Genomic DNA, 19,528 nt, shown 5'->3' with positions numbered 1-19,528 from the left:
GCGCCCGCCGACGCTGGGCAGTGCCCGGCTTGCACCTGGGTGCTCGGGAGCGCCCTGCGACCTCTCCCTGCCTCTGCCGTCCCGCCCGTCCTTCCCGGTGACGGTGGCCTTCCCGGTCCTCTCGCCTCAGTTCCTTCTACTGCTCAGGCCTTGCGAGAATGGGTGCTCGGGGCTCCGACCTTGGGATTTGAGCGTCTGTTGTAGAAATGGGAGGAGAAGCTACAGCCCAGCAGGTGTTTGGCTCTTCCGGCTGACGCTGCTGCCCCAACCTTGGATCATTTTCATATGAAAAAGAATTGAGAAGATTTTAAAATGAAGTAGCTAGTTGGCCTCGGTGATACATGCCGGTTATTCCAGCATTCGGGGAGGCTGAAGCAGGAAGATAACAAGTTCGGCCCAGCCTTCGCTATTTAGCGACTTAGCTTAGTGTGACCCTGAAATAGCAAGGGCTGTGGCTGTTGCTCAGCACAAAGGCCTTGGGTGAACCAATACAAAAAAGGTGGGGGGGGGGGAAGTGGCAGTTGCCCTGGGTGATGGAGTCCAAAACAGGGTCATATGTTCTTATGCGCCGATAAGGAAACAGCATCAAAAGCATCAGAGTGAGCCGGCTTGCCAGCAGGCAGAACACCAAGAAGTGTTTAGGGTGTGGGGTTTAAAATGTTGCCCCTCTCAGGGGGAAGTTTCAGCGCATGAGTGACAGCGATGTAATTGACAAGGTGCGGAGTCACTCAGCGGTCTTCACGCGTCCCTTCCCAAAAGTAATTTACTGTTATAACTGTATGCACAAGATGCAGTCCATATGCACGCATCTTCAAGGACCTCCCAGTGAAGAAAGGTTACTACAGGTTATCCGGAGGGAGAGGGGTGGTCTGGCGAGTATGCATCCTTTTTTGGAGTATTGAAAATTTTCGGGATAGGCTCAAAAGTCTCTGTTTTTCTTGTCTTTGTCTCCATTTAATAAGCTCAGGACACCGATGGCGAACCTTTTAGAGTTTTCAATGCTACCAAACAGCCTGCTGCAGCAGAGTGCAGGACGAGGGTGCGAGATGAGAGCTGTCATGGGGTATTGCTCAGGTTTAGGAGGGTGGAGGGCAGTGGTTCATAGGCCCCAGTAGTACTATCTACATTATTCCCTCCTGAGAGACCTGGCCCCCCCAAATCTTTAAGGGATGTTGAGTGGGGGTGCCATTCTTTTGCTGAGCAGGGGCTGTGACCCTTGCTATGCAGAGACCATGGAACTCTTGCCCTGCCTGATCTGGTGGCTAAGGTGGATTTTGGTTCTTGGTATCACTGGACTGGGTCTGAGAAATACTCAGAGGAACCTAACTCACCCTTTTGTAGAATAAGTTTTCAGGTTTGCTGACTGCCCTTGTAGAAAAAGAATTTTCAGGATGCTTCTGAAAGAGGCACAGGAAGGGTTTATTAGACTGGGATTTCAGGCTGTATGAAAGAGTGGAGTGCAGGTGCTCAGAGAAATGAGGCACATTCCAGTTTGGAACTGGAATATTTGTGGTTATGGTGGTGGGAATCTGTGGAGTTTGATAATCCAGAGACTTGGTCTGGCCTTGGTCCTGGTCTGTTGGGTAGGGCAAAATGGCCACCCATAAAGATCATCTTTCTGTTTTAGGTGAAGGCCTAATTTGAGGTAAAAGAATGGACAGGTGAAAAAGGACCATTTTCAAATATAAAGGGGATGATTGTGCCATTCGCACATGAAAAGGAATTATTATATACTGGGAGAAGAGAAACAAATTGGGTCTGTGTCCTAAAGCTGCTGTTTTCATTTTTAATATGATTTTCCTTGTCTCCTTTCTCCTTAGTTTTAATTTTTTCTGTAGTACCTCATTTGGCTTGGATCATCATCTGTGTTTTAATAGCTGTTCAATGAGAAGAAACAAATTGGACTAACAAAGTAAGTATGCATGGTCCAAGTAGTGAGGCTGTGAGATGCATTAACAAAGCCCTCATCAAATGAAGTAACCAGAATGCCCAATTCTGGATCTTTGACCAGGGTTCCCACAACTCAGATAGTAGCAGATCTTGATAGAGAAGTCAGCTTGCTTTCGCCTTGTATCTCTCACTATTGCAGACTAGTTGACATAGAAGCAACACTCACTTTGTAGAACCAAATGTGATCCCCCTTTCTCAGCAATCAGACGGTTTCCCATATGGTTTTGTAGATACCCCCTGCCAGTGTATCTCTGCTTCTGGAGGATGACAGTGCTCTGGGCAATTTTGCCTAGACTGTCAGGTCCTTAGATAACTTTGGTAATAGGAGCGGGGAGTGGTTAGTCCTTCTATTCCATTTGCTGTGCCCAGACCCAGTAGGAGAGGAGGGAGTTCTATGACTCACTTGTCTCCTGACCTGGTGGCTAAAGGAACTCACTGGGATTGGTTATTATCCTATGTTGATTTCTGGGGCCAGATAAGCCAGGTTGCATGTTCCTGTCCAGTTTGCTGGAAGATACAAGTAGAAGTTAGAGTGACACTGTAAGAAAAGTACCTGAGTCTCAAAACAGCAATTATTTCCAGTAATAAACCTATGAGTGAGCTGTTTTCATTTTCCCACACAGATAAGGCCCTTGACAACATAACTCTGGTATAGACAGCTAAGTGAGATTGATACCAATGTAGAGTGAGAGGGTGACTGGGCTGTGAAGGAAGTCAGTACAAAAATAAAGACATCAAAATTGTGGCTGGAGGTGCATCTGAAAAAGGCCAGGCCTCAAGATAAAGATGCAGTGGGACTGGGGATTTAGCTCAGTGGCAGCACACCTGCCTCACAAGTACAAGGTCCTGAGTTTGATCCCCGGGACCAAGAAAAAAAAAGGATGCAGTGACCAGGCCTACATGCCTCCATAAGGGTTACACAACAACATGAGATTATACTGGAATTAGCACCACCTGGTTCAGTAAGTCCAGCTAGGTATCAGTCGCCCAGGTGGGTAACTAAAACTCCTGAACCCATTCCTCCCCTAAAATGCCTTTGTTTTTTCCATGTGCCCTCGCTATGTAACTTTTTTTCCCATTGGATCAACATTAATTAAGCAGCTATACCTGTAATCCTGATTGTAGCTTACCCCACACTGTACCCACACTGTGACTTTGCTGTATAAATTGCCCCTAACAAAGGGCCTGGTGCCCACCCATTTGAGACCCCTCCAGGAAGTCCAGGACTTATTCATCTCTCTTTATTTCCAATAAAACTGTCTTAACCTTTTCCTTTGGTTCAAGACTTCATTCCTCAGTGTTGTGGGGACCACGAACTTGGCACAGATGACATCTAATAGGTCAAGAGTTATATTTCTCCTACATCAGCTCCAGTCAAAGTTTGAAAGGGCTCATAAATGTCTGGAGGAATTGTGTAGTTCTATTTTTTCAATGTATAAAATTTATTGCTGAAGGTGGTCGTGCAAGCCTGCAATTCTAGCCCTTGGGAGGCTGAGTAAGGGGATCATTGTAAGTTTAAAGCCAGCATGGATACTCTGGTTTTCCTTCAGATCGTGTGAATCTTTCGCCTTTTTAAAGCCAGCATGAACTAGGTAGTAAGGCCCTGTCTCAAAAAACCAAAAAGAAAAAAACAAAAGAAATTTCTTCTGGTATCTACTAACATTCATTCAACTGAGTTTTTATAACGACACAGAAGACAGTCACTGGTTGGGCTGACAGCAGTCTTCTCATGGTAGATTAGAGAGGTCCCCTTGGCAACATCCTGACCCTTTGTTTTCCTAACCTTAGTGTGTCCGGAGACAGCTTCCATAAGAACCATGCCAAAATTTTAAAGGATATGGCTTGGGTTACCTGCATACTGGCATGGTCTTGTGAGGGCTTTATTTTTAGGATTTGTTTGCAAAGGATTCCTAATGTTCCCAAATCTTGACTCTGGCCCCAGTCTTGAATCTTATACAGAGCAGTGCCTGGAACTTGAGCAACATATGACCAAATATTGGGCCCCCAATAGGTTTTGTGGAAGAAAACTGAGTAAGATTATTTTGTTAGAATTGGAGGAGGGTAGCAGCCCTCAGTGTTGAGGTTACTTTGGTAATTTAATTGATCTGAAAATCATATAGGACATCTAAAAACTGAAAGACATGGGGGTGGAAGGGGGGGAAGGTCATCTTTCCTGTAGCCCAGAGGAGAACTGGGATGGTCACTGGGCTGGGACTGAGAGATTCCGGAAGCCAACAAAAGGAATTTAATTTACCCTTCTGTAGCAGTTCACTGATTTCTATTGTTACGGAAGGAATTGGCAAGTGACACACAGAGGCAGCAGAATGGAAGTAAAACAACAACAATTTACTCCATCAATAGGGGTCGATCGCACATAAGCCGTGCCTGGGTCGATGCTGCACTGGGTTACAACTCCTCCTTTTATAGGATTTCACAGTCTTAACTTCATTTGGGTGGTTACATTTCATTCTCACAGTTCAATCATGGTCACAGGATAGTTAACTTTCAACCCAGGTATAATTCTTTGTAGCTAGGGGTATTTACCTTCAAGATTCGCCTAGTTATCTATCCTAGCCCACAGGAAGCAGGGTGTTCAGGATAAGGGGAGCAAATGTTAGCAATGGGTTCTTTCATCTAGACACTTTTACAATCATGTGGATCCAGTCTCTTCTGAGCTCAAGGTCTTTCTGTGCCCTGTTATCTCAGGGTAAGACCAAATGCCTCAGTCAGCAGTTAATGCCTTCCGGGTCTGTTAGTTCTGAACTAAGCAAAAAAATAAAATTTCTGTTAGAGACAGCAGAAGCCATTTTACAATGTAACACTTTATAGGTTTTTGCTATTTATAAAAGTTTTTCCTATCACCATCACAGAAAAAGAATTTTCAGGATGCTTCAGTAAAAGGCATATGAAAAATATTTATTAGAGATTTAGGACACACTCAAGTGGAGTGTGGGTGTTCAGAGAAATGAGACATACTATAGTTTGGAACTGGGAACATTTATATTTTTCTTGAGGCAGTAGAAATCCCAGGAAGAAGTAGCCCACACCCCTTCCCCAGAAGTGTGCTTCATCTATCCAAAATGTCCACAGGAATGGACATTTTTTTTTAATTGTCTGGATTCTCTTAGCCTGCTGTTTACATTTTTTTTTGTTTTGTTTTTTGAGACAGGGTTTCACTGTGTAGTTGAGTCTGACCTGGAACGCACTATGTAGCCCAGGCTGGTCTCGAACTCGCAGCAATCCTCCTGCCTCAGCCTCCAGAGTGCTGGGATTACAGGCGTAAGCCACCACACCCGGCACTGCTTACATTCTTAACGGGGCCAATTTAGACTGAAAGTCTCCTCCTGACAGATCTAAAGTAGACATAGGAATATAGGTCTTGCTGTTTATAAAATATCACTCTTCAATAGTCTGACAGAGAGGACAGGGGCAGCTGGGTGTGGTGGCACATGCCTATAATCCCAGCATTTGTGAGGATAAGGCAGGAGGATGGCTGTGAGTTCAAGTCCAGCCTTGGCTACATATTGGGTTCAAGGCCAGCCTGAACTACACAGTAAGACCTTGTCTTGGAGGAAGAGAGAGAGAGAGAAAGAAAGAAAGAGAAAGAGACGCAGAGAGGGAGGGTATGAGACTTTAGCCCACAACAACAATGGATCATAAAATATAAAAGAATTCTAATGCAGAGCGTGAAAGCCAGAGAAATGAGAATTTTTTTCCATCAGGTTGTTCCAGAAACCTGGATATTAGCCAGCCATTAATGCGTCAGGTGAAGTCTGACATTGCACCAGTCTGAACAGACGCAGTTACAGAGCTGTCGGGAATGCACAGACAGCATTTTGTTTCCATAACCTCACAGATTGCACCTTGTACTGCTGTTAGAATATCTAGGGCAACTTTGTTTTGTAGAACAGCTTTTCTCATCATTTTTACTTCTGAATTTAGTACTGAAATTCCCTCTGCAGTGTCATTGAGAGCTTTTTGTGCATAGTTAGTTAGAGATTCAGTGCACCCCGTTACATTCTCAAGTCTTATTTGCGGGCTAAAGATAGAAACCACATGATCATACCAGTGAAAAGCTGATCTGGTCCACTGCTGTCACAAGACTGGGAGATTGGCTAGTCAGAGTATGGGTTTTTTTTCCCCATTAAGTTTATTGGTATTTTTAAGGCAAACCATACAGTTACATTTATCACTGGGATCTTGTACCTTTACATGATATATCTTGGTTCTTATTTTTTCCCCACTCCCCTGCCCTTCCTTCACCCCCTTCACCCATCCCTATTTACAAAGACTTTGTTTCCATTTTTTCCTTTCTTCATATGTTTTCTTTTCCTATGAGTACCCTAATGTACATTTTCCTATCCACCCTGGAAGCAGCCAAGGCCATAGATTTGTGCCATAGAGTCCCTGAATACTGTTTGGGGCTGACCATTTAATTCTAGCTCTTGCCTTCCAAAGAGTTGGTATCTTTTAACACAACAGTGTAAATACAGCTCTGCATAGAAATCCACCGCATATTTTGTGCGGCATTCCACTATTTGTCATAAATGGGTTTTTTTTATTCCCTCAAAGGGGTGCTAGTTGGGTGAGCTGACCCAGAATATATGTCAGCCATATATGTCCAGCTCAGACCTGAAAATACTTATCAATGAATTGATGGTTACCTTTCATCATAGGAGTTTTAGTTAGGAGACTAGGGTAGATAAGGACCTCTATTTTTTCATGTCTGACTATTAATTGTGGCTAGAGAAAAATTCTTCCTGTGGCCCTTTTGATGAATAGTCTCATTCCATTGGCCATTGAAGGACATTAGGCACGGTAGCGAGCTGTAAAGTTGTCACTGTCTAATCATCTCACTGTGCAGTGGAGTCAACCACCATAGTAGTCCAGGTGCACTAAGTGGGCGTGTCTGCAAACCCAGCATTCATTGTTGTGTGTTTTTGGCATATTGCTGGGCTTGGTTGAAAATATTCATTTCCCCATTGGAGAATGGTGTAAGGGTTAAGAAGAACATTATTCACCGGGGATTTGGCTCAGTGGTGCCAGGCCTGCTTAGCAAGCATCAAGGTTCTTAGTTTGATCCTTCGTATTGGAAAAAAAAATCAGTCATATGACTGTGATTTTTTAGTGTAGGATGTATTTAAGTGGAGTATACTTATCTAATTTATCTGGAATCAGCCTTCTTACTCTTACTGAATAGCACACGTTAAGTCCTTCGAAGGATCGCAGGAATACTGATCACAGGTCTCTGTCTCCTTGACTTCTTGATCTTGCAAAGTCACAAAAGGAACAGGTTTAGAGGGCCAGGGATTTAGGCCAGTGGTGCTGTGCCTGCCTGGCAAGTGTAAGGTCCTAAATTGGATTCCTGATATGGGGGGGCAGGTTTAACTCTTGATAGATGAACCCAAGAAGTGTGTCCTTGCAGCTTGAAAGGTACAGGTTTGCTTAAAAGAACTTAGCAGGGGCTCTTCCATTTAGGGAGGAGCTAATCTAAAGGTGATTCCTTTTTCTAAACTTTAACAAATAGGCCTTGTGTTGAATTTTAGAGATGTGGGCTGCAGAGTCTGGTGCTAGAAGGACTTTATTACCATGTTCTAGTAAAGCTTTCTGTACCTAAGCCTGATTAATGATGTATTTAGTCAATTTTTTGTGTTTTAAGATCATTGACTGGATCTGAAGTTAGAAATGGTCTCCAAAGAGCATTTCATCAGGGCATAGGTGGAGAGAAACTTCAGAGGTGATTCTAATCCTTGGTAAAGCAATAGGTAATAGTTTTAGTCACAACTCTGAGATTTCTTGGCATGATTTTGCCAAGGTGGTTTTAATATGTAAATTGTCTCTTTCAACCTTTCCTGATGCCTGAGAATGCCAAGAGATATGAAAATAATAATTTGTCACAGTGCTTGTGAAACTTCTTGTGTCACTCTGGGTACAAAGGAAGGTCTATTTTCAGTCTGAAGTGACTTGGGAAGTCCAAACCTAGGAATGATGTCCTTTAGCAAAGCTTTAGTGATTGCTTGGGCCTTTTCGTCTAGGTGGGATATGCTTCTATTAACTCAGAGAAGGTGTCAGCGAAAACTAAGAAGTGTATTTATCCATGGCACAGAGGCATCTAGGCGAAGTCTAGTTGCCAGTCTTCTCCAGGGAAGTTATCTCACCCTTGCCCTGGATAGAGGAAAGGTGGAGGCTTAGCTTTTTCTTCTGGATTGTTGTGGAGGCAAAGGAAGCAAGCCCTTGTGACTTCTTCATTTTTTTTTGGTACTGAAGATTGAACTCAGGTCCTTGTGCTTGCGAGGCAGGCGGTGGAAACACTGAGCTAAATCCCCGCCCCGCCTTGTGACTTCTTGAATAGTGGATTTGAGGATTCCCTCCCCCGCAAAGCGTGATTGATCAAGGTGGTCAGTGCTTCCTTCCTAGGTGGTATGAATCATGATTCCTTTAATAATTTTCTCTTGATCAGCCTGAGTTAGTAAAACTGTGGTCTTTCTCCTTAATCTATCAGCCATCGTTTTCTGGTTTATATCCTCTCTGCCTTGCCCATTCCTTTTCATTCTTTGAATGGGAAAGGTTTGTAGTTAGGCTTGGAGTTAGAGGTACTAAATCCATTTGGGAGGCTTCTTTTAGTGATGCCTGTTTGGCACTGCAATCTGCCAAGGCATTTCCTTTCATTATAAGAGAATTGCCCTTTAGATGTCCTCGGCAGTGTGTTAGTGCTACTTAGGTCGGTAGCCACACTGCTTCTAGGAGGGAATGAATCTCAGGCCCATGCTTAACTGGAATTTTTTTGTTTTGTTTTTGTTTTTGTTTTTCCTGCTAAGTGTCCTCTTTCTCTCCTTATGCCTGTATGTGTGTGAAGCAGTAGGAAAACCTTTGGAGTCAGTACAAATGCTGACTTCCTTGTTTTCTCCCAAGTGTAAGGCTCAGGTAAAGGCAATCAGGTGTTTGAAGAAAGCAACTTTACCCCCTTCACCTCTTGGAGATTAAACATAGCATCACCTGCCCTCTGAGTCTCATTACTCGCATAACTGCTTCCATTAGTGAACAAATCTGCATCAGGTTATCTGGGAACTGGTCTTTCAGGCCTGGTAGAGTAAACACAGAAGTGAAGGAGGCTGTCTCTTGGGGTAGGAAGCAAGGTTGCTGGATTTCAATTTTGTCTGCCTTGAGAGTGATCTCTGGAGATTCTAACAGGAAATCTTGATGTTTAGATAGCCATCCTCCATTTAGCTATAGGTGTCCTTTAACTTTAAGAATATTTTGAACCCAATTGGGGTTTGGACCTTCAGTGGGTGCCCTACAATTAATTTAGTGGCTTCATCAACCAGAAGTTTGAGCATCTGACTATGCACATGACACAGAATCTAAATACTTAGGTAAGTCACAGGGGCCTGGGACTTAGCTCAGTGTTTCCACCACCTGCCTCCGGGGTGCAAGGTCCTGAATTTGATCCCTGGTAACCCCTCCCCCCCAATAAAAGGTAAGTCACAGGCCCAGGTATGTCTCCCAGCCTAGAAGTAGGTAGGGACTCCCAGTACTATGCCCTGCTTTTCAGCTATAGAGAAAGTAAATGGCTTATCTAAATCAGGAATTTCTAGAGTTGGAGCAAGTAACAACAGGTCCTTGAGCTTTTGCAAAGCCTCTGGCTGTCTTCTAGTCCATTCTAGGGTCTATGGTCAGGGCTTATGTGGCCTCTTAGAGAAGCTTAGCCATGAGTCCAAAACTGGGAATCTATATTCTGCAAAATCCAGCTGTCTCTAGGAAGGCCTGAACTGCCTTTTGTTTTGAAGTGAGTTTAGTTTTTTTTTTTTTTTTTTTTTTTTTTGGTACCAGGGATTAAACTCCGGTCCTTGTGCTTGCGAAGCAGGGGGGCAGCCACTGAGCTAAATCCCTGGCCTCAAAGTGAGTTTAGTTTTAAAAGAGCTTCCCTTTTAAACCAGGCATGGAGGATTATGCCTATGATCCCAGCACTCAGGAGGCTGAGGCAGGTGAATCGCTGGGAGTTTGAGACCAGCCTGGGCTACAAAGTGAGTTCCAGGTCAGTCTCAACTACGTAGTGAGACCCTGTCTCAAAAAAAAGTATGTAAGCAGCAGGGGCCAGGGATTTAGCTCAGTGGTTCTGCAACCTGCCTTGCAAGTATAAGGACCTGAGTTCATTCCCTGGTACCAAAAGAAATAAAAAAAAAAGGAATGTAAGCAGCAGCCAGGCATCGCGGCATGCCTGTTATCTCAGCACTCAAGAGGCTGAGGCAAGGAGACTGCCACCAGTTTGAGGCCAGCCTGGGCTACACAGTGAATTCAATGCCAACCTGAACTACATTGTGAAACCCTATCTCAAAAAAAAAAAAAAAAAAAAATGGATGTAAGCAGCAGGCTGAGAGAATACAAAAAATATTTAAATCATCTATCAAACAAAGAAACAAATGAACAAAAATAACAAAAAGAATGTCCATGCCTGTGGAATAGACAAAGCACACTTCTGGCGGAGGGGTGTGGGCTACTTTTCCCAGGCTCTCCATTCCCTCAAGAAAAGTATAAATGATCCCAGCCCTGAACTATAATGCATCTCACTTCTCTGAGCACCCACACTCCACTCTTGAGCGTGTCCTAAATCTCTAATAAATCTTTCTTGTATGTCTCTTACTGAAGCATCCTGAAAATTCTTTTTCTTTTGTGATGGAAATCAGTGAACCTGCTACAGAGGGGTGGGTTAAATTCCTTATTTCAGCCTCAGGAATTTCTCAGACCCAGCCTGGTGACACTTTCTCTTGGTGAGCCAGCCAGGAGGTAAAGACATAAAGAGGTAGGGTAACTTTGGTAAGTGCACTCAAAAGGCTTCTCATTATTATTTTTTCTTTTCTCTTTCTTCCTCCTCATTCTTTTCAAACCCTTGCCCTCTGAAGCACAGTTTATCTTTTTCTCCTATCTCCTCCGTCACCCCTAACTACAAACTTCTATAGCAGTTAGAAACTCCTAAGCCTGTAGAAAATGGATGCTGGTATGGCCGGGGATTTAGCTTAGTGGTTCTGCCGCCTGCCGGGCAAGTGCAAGGTCAGACTTTGAACCCTGGCACCAAAAAAACAAAAACAAAACAAAACAAAAAAAGAATGAATGCTTGTATAAAAGCACCGAAGACAAGGGACACACACTCTCTCTCTAATCAGAAATGGGAAGAGATGTCAAGGGGAACTCTCAAAGATATTTTGTGATCTCCGTTAGGTGAGCCTCACACCCCCATCCCTGGGTTATGGGCCTCTGAATAGCTTGCTCACCTAGGAAGACACAAAATGAGGCCGAGGCCCCATCCAGTGTCTTGACCAAAGTTTCTCATGCAAGCAACATGGGAAACCCTGAGCCTGAGACAGTGGAGAGAACCAGGCTCCGGGTCACACCAGAGAAAGCAGGCGCCCAAATCATACATGCTTGTGGGTCCTAGTTACTTTAGCCTGAGGGAGGTCCTCTAAACTGCTCTTTTGATCCCTCTCCCCCACCCCTTTCCCTCGCAAAAGGCATAAGCTTGGTCCACCTGGTACCTCAACTCCCCTCTTTGAGTGTCTGGGAACATGTCCTAATTCAAGTGCTCATTCAGGTGATAACTGACATTATCTATGGGACCTGGTGACATCTATAGACTCAAATTGAGAAGGATCCCACTGGTTTACTTTCCCCCTCATCTTTTGCCTAAGAAAGCCCAGTCCCTTTCTTATTTCCTCTCTCCTACTCAAACTTTCATCTGTCAGAAAATTCATATGGGAGAAGAGAGGGGAAGTGTGTGCCCTCTGTATCTTCCCTGATATATGATCTGTAGGTGCTGAGTGACATCTCTGGACTTTTCAAACCCTCTGAGTTCCTTGTGTGTGTTATAAGTATCTAGATACACAGATATTTGGGGGTAAATTTTTGAGTAATACCCAGGTGATTTTTTTTTTGACAGGGTCTTGGTGTGTAGTTCAGGCTGATCTTGAGCTCACTATGTAGCCCAGGCTGGCCTTGAACTCCCAACAATCCTCCTGCCTCAGCCTCCTGAGTGCTGGGATTACAGCTGTGCCCCACCATACTTGGCGAAGCCATGATCTTGTGTACAATTCCTTTTCCTGCTTTCCTGACCTGCAAAAAAAGGGTTGAATAGCTATGTGTTGGGAACAAGGAGACTTATTCTGGTCATGAGCACCAGATTTTTGTGTGAGTGGCAGGGATGCCTAGACTAGCCAGCGACAGAAAACAGGGCAGAGCTACCAGTCATGGGTGGTTCTCATTCTTGTGTAACAGGACAGAGGTGTCCCACCCTCTGGAAAGTTCTGGTTCCAAAAATGAGACAAGTTGCACATGTAGAATGACCTGGTTTGGGCAGATTGCACATATGGCCTGACCAAATTTAGGCTGCCGCTGCCTTGAGGCAGGTTGTTCACACAGCCTGAGCTTAGGGACCTATGTAGGCTTCCATCTTTTTCTTCTGTTTTGCTTTTTCTTTTTCGTTTCTTTCCAGAAGTACCCAAGGGAAATCTTGAAAGCATACAGCACACCTCTCTGGAATATGGGTAATCCAGTGGCTTTTCATGAAACATAATCTTTAGGCTGTATTTTGTGAAACTGGGACTGTTTTAAAACAAGATATAAAAAGGAAAAATATGATCTTTCTTTGCAACTCTGTGTGGGGTTAATATAAGTTACAAAATGGGGAGACCTGGTGTCTGGATAGGACTCTGATTTTAAAATGACATTTCAGTTCGATTTATTCTGTCAGAGGGAGGAAAAATGGGCAGATACCTCATATGTCCAGGTTTTAATGACCCCCTATCAAGACCCCAAAATCGCATCAGTCTTGTACTGTTATGCATTGTGCCAACAGGACCAGTCAGAATGGAATTGCCCTGCTGAGTGCCTCAAGCAGACCACTCCAGATGCCTGCTGCACCAGCAGCAGATCCAGTAAAGGCTCTGGAGGCCCCCGAGGAGGATGAGTTACTTTCTCTGCGTCATCCTCTCCCAGAGCCACTTCCCATGCCCATCTCCTTATCAACCTATCTCCCTCATTACCCAAAACCCCAGTCTGCCAGTATCACAAGAAGTGGCATTACTTATCATCCCAGTAATTCAAAAGTTAATATGTGTGCACTTTGAGACACTTGTGGGAGGGGCAGGGTGTTATAAGAGTACATGTCTCCTTCTCCATGAGTGATCTGTCCTACAGTAAACAAAAATTGAGACAGTTTCCACAGGACTCAGATATTCTCACTGGACCCACGTAGATTCATAGACGAACTCAGACTTTGACTCTAATTTATGGTCTAACTTGGATGGATCTTCATGTACTGTTGCCTATTTGATGCATCCCTGAAGAAAAGGTCCATAAATGGGCAACAGCACAGGCTTAGACTGACACAGTGCATGGCGAAAATAGTGCCAAAGATATGGGTTCCATCTCAGTGCCTGAGAGAGATCCTGGCTGGCAATATGCTGTGAGATGCATGATGAAATGACGACTTATTTGATTGAAAGGATGATAAAATGTCAGCTATGAAAAGATTAGGGAAATCACCCAAAACAAGGAAGAAAATCTGAAACCCTTCATAAGTATACTAATATTAAGCTCAACTCACAGGGAAAGATGAGTTTTATTAGGAAAATATTTTATTAGCCAGTCTGCCAGAGATATCCACAAAAAGATTCAGAAGCAGGCTACAGGTCCTCAGAATCCTATTAATGAACTTTTTGGTTTTTTTGGTACTGGGTTGCGAGGCAGGTGGCAGAACCACTGAGCTAAATCCCCAGCCCCTATTAATGGACTTTTAAACTTGGCCTTTGCGGTCTTCAACAATCAGAGAAAAGTAGTGGCAAATGCCACAGCCTAGGGGAAATTACTATAGGTATAAGAAAAGCCTCATTTATTTATGTATTTTTATTTTTTGGTACTGGTGATCGAACTCAGGTCCTTGCACTTATAAGGCAGGAGGCCGCAACAATGAGCTAAATCCCTGGCCCGGGCCTGATTTACTGCTTTGGCATTAGAAATAAAAAGCTGACCTCCTCAAAAAGAACTCAAGATTCCACATACAAAGAAGAAGAATAAGAGACCAGCTGGCTATTACCTCTGTGGAGAGTGTGGACACTGGTGGAGACTACAGTGAGTACCTCCTGGGATATACTCCCTCAGTAAAGAGTGAAAACACTGGAAGCAAGACTACCCTCTCTTCTGAAAGGAGGACAGGCTACCTGCTTCCATTTTGGCTGCCCTGGAGGCCAGAAGCCTGGAAGACCGAGGGTGCTTGAGGTCTCTCAAGACCCCTCTAAAAAAAAAGTGGACATCAGGGCTGGGGATTTAGCTCAGTGGCACCACCACCTGGGTGGCAAGCCCAAGGTCCCGAGATTGATCCCTGGTACAAAAAAAAAAAAAAGTGGACATCAACCTGCAGGAACTTCAGGCAATTCTTGATGTCCTAGGTAAAAATATTGTGTGTTGGATAGGGGGGCATCGATATCAGCCTTGCTCAAATCCCCTGGACCTCTATTTTCGTTTTTGTGTTTTGGAGACAAGGTCTCACTGTTCCAGGCTGGCCTTGAACTCACTGTGTAACCCATTCTGGTCACAAATTTGAGGCACTCCTGCCTCAGTCCTGCAAGTGCTGGGACTATGGGTATGTTTCCCCACACCTGGCCTTTCCTTTTTATTTTATTTATTTATTTTTTATTTTCCTCATTGAGTTTATTGGCACATTTTAAGTATATGGTACAGTTACATTCATCATTGGGATCTTGTACCTTCATAGGACAGTTCTTTGTTCTCATTTTTCCCCTTGTCCCTGCCCTCCCTTCACCCCTCCTTCCCTATGTACAAAGACTTTATTTCCACTTTTCATTTTCTCAGATTCTTTCTTTTCCTTTATTACCTTTCCCCTACCCTTCCCACTATCCCTACACCTTTAGCATGGTCAATTATCTCATTAGGATCTTACGTACTATTATAGTTTTTCACACCAGAGAAACTACTCAGTATTTACACATGTGTAACTTATTTATTTCACTTAGGAGTATATTCTCAATATGTATCCAGTTCTTACGAATTAATCTAATTTCTCATTCTTTTTTTTTTTTTGAGACAGGGTCTCACTATGTAGTTGAGACTAACCTGGAACTCACTTTTCTAGCCCAGGCTAGCCTCAAACTCACAGCAATCCTCCTGCCTCAGCCTCCTGAGAGCTGGGATTACAGGCTTGGGCCACCACACCTGGCCTAATTTCTCATTCTTTATGGCTGAGTAGTATTCCATTGTATAGAAAAAAACACATCTTTATCCAGTCTCCAACTGATGGGCAAATGGGCTGTTTCCAAGTTTTAGTTATTACAAACTGTGCTGCTATAAACATAGGTGAGCATATATCACTGTGATATGATTCTTTTAATTCTTTTGGAAAGATACCTAGCAGAGGCAAGGCTGGATCAAATGGAATCTCTAGTTGCAGCTTTTTGAGGTATCTCCATAATGATTTCCATAGTGGTTGCACCAGTCTGCACTCCCACCAACAATGGAGAAGGGTTCCTTTCTCCCCACAATCCCGCCAACATTTGTTATTGTTTAATTTCTTGATAACAGCCATTTTTTGTGGGTTGAGGTGGAATCTCAGTGTTGTTTTCATCTGAATCTCTCGAATGACCCGTGATGTGGGACATTTTTTCATATATTTACTTGCTGCTTTTACTTCTTTGTCTGATAAATGTCTGTTCATTTCAGAGGCTCGTTTTTGAATTGGGTCCTTATGTTTGGGGGTGCTGATTGTTTTGAGTTCTTTATATATTCTAGATAAGAGCCCCTTGTCTGAGGAGCAGCTGGTAAAAATTTTTTCCCACATTGTAGGTTGTCTTTTAGTTCTGTTGATGGTTTCTTTTGCAGTGCAGAAGCTTTTTAGTAAGATGAGATCCCACTTGTTGATTCTTTGTGCAAGTGTTTGTGCTACTGAGGATTTGTTCATAAAATCTTTATGCCAATGTCTTCCAGAGTTCTGCCTAACTTAACTTCCAGCAAGTTTAGTGTTTTTGTTTTTATATTTAGATCTTTAATCCACTTGGATTTTAATTTAGTGCATGGTGACAGATAAGGGTCTAGTTTTAATCTTTTGCAGGTTGAGATCCAGTTTTTCCAACACCATTTATTAAAGAGGCTATCTTTCCTCCAGTGGGGATGGTCAGCTCCTTTGTCAAAGATGACGTAGCTCAGTGCATCTGGAGTTGTTTTTGTTTCTTCCAATCTGTTCCACTGATCCTCAGGTTTGTTTTTTTGCCAGCACCATGTTGTTTTTATCACAGTGGCTTTGTAGTATAGTTTCAAATTGGGAATTGTTATACCCACTGCCATGTCTCTGTAGCCTAGGATGGCTTTTGCTATTCTAGGTCTCTTATGGTTCCAAATGAATTTTTGGTTTCTTTTTTCTAGGTCTGTGAAATATAGTGTTGGAATTTCAATTGGCATTGCATTGAATTTGTATAGCAGTTTTGGTAGTATGGCCATTTTCACTATGTTGATTCTTCCAACCCAGGAGCAGGGTATATCTTTCCATTTCTTATATCATCTTTGGTCTCTTTTTTCAAAATGCTGCAGTTTTCAGTGTAGAGGTCTTTTGCTTCTTTTGTTAGATTGATTCCTATATACTTCATTTTTTTGGATGCTATTATAAAAGGAATTATTTCCCTAATTTCTCTCTTAGTGAGTCTGTTATTGGTATACAAGAAGGCTATTGATTTTTGGGTGTTGACCTTGTATCCAGCTACTCTGCTAAATGTGTCAAATAAGCCTAGAAGACTTTTGGTGGAGTTTTTGGGGTCTTCAATGTAGCGTATCATTTTGTCAGCAAATAATGACAGTTTAATTCCTTCCTTTCCTAGCTTTATTGCTTTAATTTCTTTCTCTTGTCTAATTGCTATGGCTAATGTTTACAGAACTGTATTAAAGAGGAGTGGTGATAGTGGGCATGCTTGTCTTGTTCCTGATTTTAATGTGAAGGTGTTCAGTTTTTGGCCACTTAATTGATGTTGGCTGTTGGTTTTTCATAAATAGCCTTTATTAATTTGAGATATAGACCATCTATTCCAATTTTTTGCAGGGTTTTTATCATGAATGGGTGTTGAATTTTGTCAAATGCTTTTTCTGCATCTATCAAGAGGATCATATGGTTTTTGTCCCTGACTTTGTTAATATAGTGTATTACATTTATTGACTTACATATGTTGAACCATCCTTGCATCCCTAGGATAAATCCAACTTGGTCAGGATTTATGATCTTTTTGATTATCCTCTATATTCTGTTTGCTAGTATCTTATTAAGGATTTTTTGCATCTATATTCATTAAGGAGATTGGTCTGTAGTTCTCTTTTTCAGTTGTTTCTTTCCCTGGCTTGGGAATCAAAGTGATACTTGCTTCCAGGAATAAATTTGGAAGTATTGCTTCCCTTTCAATTTCATTGAAAAGTTTAAAGAGTAATGACAATAGTTCTTCTCTAAATATCTTGTAAAATTCAGCAGTGAATCCATCAGGACCTGGGCTTTTCTTTGTTGGTAAATTTTTAATTACATTTTTAATTTCACTGATTGTAATTGGGGTGTTTAAAATGTTTTTATCTTCTTTGTTCAACTTTGTAATTCATAAGTATCTAGAAATCTGTCCATTTCTTCTGTGTTTTCCATTTTATTAGAGTAGTTTCTCAAAGTAGGTATTAACGACCCTCTGGATTTCTTTTGGATGTGTTGTGACTTTGCCTTTTTCATTCCTGATTGCATGGATCTGAGACTTTTCTTTGCTTTTTTTGATAAGGTTAGCTAAGCGCTTATCAATTTTATTTATTATTTAAAAAACCAACTCTTTGATTTATTTATTTTTTGTATCATTTTCTTAGTTTCCACTGGATTGATTTCTGCTCTAATCTTTATAATTTCCTCTCTTCGAGCTTTGGGTTTTTCTTGCTCTAGTTTTTCTAGGAGTCTATTCCTCATTAGATTGTTTATTTGAGCTCTCTCTGTTTTCTTAGTGTGGGCATTCAATGCTATGAATTTTCCACGAAGAACAGCTTTCATTGTGTCCCATAGATTCGTGTATGTTGTATTGGCATTTTCATTTATTTGTAAAAACTGTCCGATTTCTTCTTTAATTTCTTCTGTGATCCATTGATTGTTCAGGAGAGTGTTCTTCAATTTCCATGTGTTTATGATGTTCCTGTGGTTTCTTATGCTATTGATCTCTTGCTTCATTGCACTATGATCTGAAAATATACAGGGAATAACTTCAATTCTTTTGCATTGATTCAAACCTGTTCTGTGAGCTAGTATGTGGTCTATCTTGGAGAATGACCCATGTGCAGATGAAAAGAATGTATATTCTGATTTTGTGGTGTGGAACACTCTATAGACATCTGTTAAGTTCATGCATTCAAAAGCTTGGTTCAGTTCTAGTATTTCATTGTTGACTTTTTGCCCAGATGATATGTCTATTTGTGATAGTGGGGTATTTAGATCCCCCACTACAACTGCATTAGTGCTTATTTGGTTTTTCATGTTTCTTAATATTTGTTTTGTATAGTTGTGGGAATTAATATTTGGTGCATATCTGTTTATGATTGTCATCTCTTCCTCTTGAATTGTTCCTTTTACAAGGATGTAGTGGCCTTCTTTGTCTCTTTTAATCTGTTTTGGTTTGAAATTTACTTTGCGAATAAGATTGCTACCCCTGTTTTTTTCTGGGCTCCTGTAACATGGAGAATTATTTTCCATCCTTTCACTTTCAGTCTATGGGTTTCTTTTTGCACTAGGTGTGTTTCTTGTATAAAACATATTATTGGATTTTGCTTCTTAATCCATTCTGCCAGTGTATTTCTCTTGATTGGTGAGTTGAGGCCATTGACATTGATGGCTGTAACTGATATGTACTGACTTATTATTGTCCTGTTATTGCCTTTTTGTTGGCTGTTTTTAATTTTTCACCCTCTCCTTTTAGTTTCTTGCCTTGTCTGTTTGATTTGCTCTGTTGGGCCTCATGGTATTGTTGCCTTCATTGTCTTTTTCTAGGATATTGTTTAGAATTACTTGTAGTGCTGGTTTGGTATTCATGAAGTCTCTCAGCTGTTCTTTGTCTTGGAAATATCTTATTTTCCCATCCATTTTGAAAGAGAGTTTTGCAGGATACATCAGTCTAGGTTGGAGTTTGTTTTCTTTTAGGACTTGAAATACCTCACTCTAGGCTCTCCTTGACATGAGGGTTTGTGTTGAAAAGTCTGCTGTGATTCTGATGGGCTTTCCTTTGCATGTGATTTGTTTCTTTTCTCTGACTGCTTGTAGTATTTTATTCTTCTGTTGGGTTTCTGGAATCTTGATTATTATATGTTTAGGTGTAGATTTTTTTTTTTTTTTTGATCCTGGCTAGTTGGAGTCTTATAAGCCTCCCTTACTTATATCCCCTCTGTTTGGGAAATTTTCTGTCATTAATTCTGTGAATAGCTTTTTTAAGTCATTTGTATTTTCTCCTGCTACTTCATGGATTCCTATCAATCTTATGTTATTCTTCTTTGTGTCATCTAGGAGTTGTTGGATCGATTTCTC

Source organism: Fukomys damarensis, unplaced genomic scaffold (genome assembly GCF_012274545.1).
Source record: "Fukomys damarensis isolate Sample0158 unplaced genomic scaffold, DMR_v1.0_HiC HiC_scaffold_11, whole genome shotgun sequence".
In the NCBI taxonomy this organism is placed as follows: Eukaryota; Metazoa; Chordata; class Mammalia; order Rodentia; family Bathyergidae; genus Fukomys; species Fukomys damarensis.
This window is presented reverse-complemented; position numbering follows the sequence as displayed.